Source organism: Solea senegalensis, linkage group LG21, assembly GCF_019176455.1.
Source record: "Solea senegalensis isolate Sse05_10M linkage group LG21, IFAPA_SoseM_1, whole genome shotgun sequence".
In the NCBI taxonomy this organism is placed as follows: Eukaryota; Metazoa; Chordata; class Actinopteri; order Pleuronectiformes; family Soleidae; genus Solea; species Solea senegalensis.
Window position 1 is genome coordinate 12,803,811 of NC_058040.1, and position 3,247 is coordinate 12,807,057.

Sequence of the window (3,247 nt, forward strand, 5' to 3'; positions counted from 1 at the left end):
AGACTTAAGATTTGTGTGTTAAGGTAACCTCTATTACTATAGGATACCACTTTTTTGTGTCTGATACCGATATCACAAACTCGACCGATACCAATATTATATACATTATATACATTTTAGACCATTTATGAATGTATGAAGCTGTTAACACATTTGTCTTTTCAAAGACATCATTTCTTTCTACATTGATACCTTGTATTGGTATCTACATTGATACCAATACTAATTCCTATCCCTTATCACTATATGCTTGAACATTGAACGAACACAAATTGAAACGTCTAAAATGTCAATGTCGACCTTCGCAAACATCCCTGAAATCAGCGGCAATGAAACACGACGTGTTGGTAATGTGTGACCTGCAGCCGCGTACTGGAAGTTTGACACAAGTCATTTTTCATCTCAGATGAGAGAAATTCTCCAAAAAAAAGGGAAAAAAAAAGAGGCTGGATCAGAATGAAAAGTTCACCTGTGTCCATCCATCAACACCAACATTAATACTTTTACCAATGTGCAGTTGGAGGCAAGTGTTATTCTTGTCCATCATAGCACTTTGAGGGCAGAGTGTCTGCGGGAGCACACACCACCTGGTGGGTAACTCATTCAAGGCGTCCTGCAGAGGAGGAAAAGTGATGTTTATGGCAGCCGTGCTCTTCGAAGGGTATTCATTTGTCAGCGGCCGGGGGAATGTTGAATAATGTCAGTGTAGGAAAGCAGGCAGGGCGCGGGGGCCTCGCCTCTGTGATTCATCTCAGATTGGATGAAGCAGGAGACGTTCACAGAACTCGATTTGGCTGGAGAGACCTGAGAGCTCCGGTGCCTCTGAATAGACCTGCTGCCCCCTGGCTGCATATACAGCTAAGTGTTATTACACACGTGTAATGACAGGTTTATGTTCAGAGACTGGAGTCCAGCACTCCCTGAAGATCCGAATAAAGAACATAGGAGCAGTTTGCTGGGATTTTCATTCAAAACATTTCATAAATACTCCAGTGTGCTCCAGTGTTTTCCCAAAGCACTTTTCCTGTTATTATTATTGTAAAGGTGTAATTCTTGTTTGGTTTTTAATTACAATTCGACTGATGGGGAGTGATAAGAGGAATTATTAAAATGTTGCATTACATTTCTGAATTAATCCATTTCTCTGTCCATGGCAACAGACTGAAAATCTGCGTTAACCTTTTCTGCCATAGCTTCAGGGGCAAATTCTCTATCAGAAAGAGGAATTAACTATTCTATCCTGTACTATAATAAGCTATTGTTTTGTCTTTTGTTGTTTAATTTTACTGTTCAATTAGAGATTGGAGTCACTTTATTGTCTTTGTATAAGTGCAGTACAATGAAATGACTACGTATTGTTACATGTTCTGCTCCAGACGTTCTCCTCGTAACGCACACAACAAGACAACAATTCCCATGAGTCCATGCTGCCCGTTTAATCTCCAACACTGAGATGGATCATGGTCTTCAAAACGTAAACAGATCGACAAATGACATGATGGCCCTCGGCCCTCAGAGTCATCACAGACTGGTCGCAGTTCATCTGGAGGTCGACTTGCAGGCGGAGGGTTCCTGATTGAACCTGCCCTTGTTTGTTCATGCAGTCAATTATACATTAAACAAGCTGTTCTGATTTGATTTTTATAAATGAATGCTCTTACGCAATCAACTCCCAGCATGAACCGTCCACTTCACACATTTAAAATCATTAGATATGGAGCCAGGAATCATGTTTGTGACGCCTCAGTATGAAACTGAGGGGGCGATAAGTTCAGTTTCTTGAAAAGTTCAGCGGTGATTTGCATCCGATGCATCATGCATCATGGTCAAGTTTAGTCAAAACTAGACCCCTTGCGTCAAACATATGAGTGACAGATGCTTTATACGATGGCAGCATCTGCCTGATTTTTAGCGCTTAAATGATCAGCCAATCACATGGCAGCAACTCGACGCATTTAGACATGTAGAAATGGTCAGGACGAGCTGTTGAAGTTCAACATCGAGCATCACAATAAGGAAGAAAAGTGATCTGAGTGATTTTGAACGTGGCATGATTGTTGCTGCCAGACTGGCTGGACTGAGTATTTCCGAAAACTGCTGATCTATTGGGAATTTCCTGCACAAGCACCTCTAGGGTTTAGAGAAAATGGACCAAAAATCGAAAACAGATAATATCCAGTGAGCAACGGTTCTCTTGGAGAAAATGCCTTGTTGACACCAGAGGCTAAAGACTTTTAAATGACACAAAGGGGACATTAACTCAAATAATACAATTACAGCAAATGTAGAAGACCAACACTGAACGCACAACACTTCAAACCCTGAAGCTGATGGTTTACAGCCTGACCTTTATTTGGCATCCTCTGTATGTATAAAAGGTTGGCTGATTTTTACATCCTTTAAAAAAAAGGAAAGAACCAGACACAACCAACATGATGACAGAATCACTGAGTTGCAGCAAAAATAACAGATTTATTTTCAGAAACTGAAAGTAGCGTCGCTCAACAGCTCACACAACACAAGTGGGGGAGTAGGGGCCACAGTTGTGCCTAACTAACTTTAAACGGTGCAGGGGAGGCACAAGCAATAACTTCATGTTGCCCAACAGAAAACAAACTACATGGACGCAAATTGTACAGGGAACCCTATCCTACCCAGCGACCAAATCCCACAACATACAATGACAAAATGGCAGTAATACAGAGCACAGACCTAAGCCACATGTGGCCAGAGCAGAGAGTGAGTGGAGCTCTTCTTAAAGGCCCTGCTCCTCATGCTAATTGGCCAGCTCCAGGGAGAGAGGACCAATGAGCAGCAGAAGCCAGATCCCACAGGTGTCAGTCAATCACCTCGTCATTAGGCACCTGAAGGCAGCGTATATGTCACATTTGGAGTGTTGGAACCAATCTATATCAACCTGGTGCAGCAATGGAGGGAAAAGTCACAGGATCACTTCATGATTTATCCTTTAGGGACCACGACTATCTACATTCATCCCAGAGACGTTTAAATATCCCCAGGCGAGAGTTAAGTGGTGGATGGCCATCAAACATTTCCAGCTAGAGCTGTGCCATCAAGAGGCTAAAGTGGTTCAATTTCCTAAATCTGTAACAAAACTCAGACCATAACTAATGGAGACATTTTGAGCTTACTTTTTTTAAAGAGGAAAATAAGAGAAAACTACAATATTTACAAGGATTTTAGGTCTTGACCCAATTTGCTCTACATTAAAAAGACCTTGACAAAC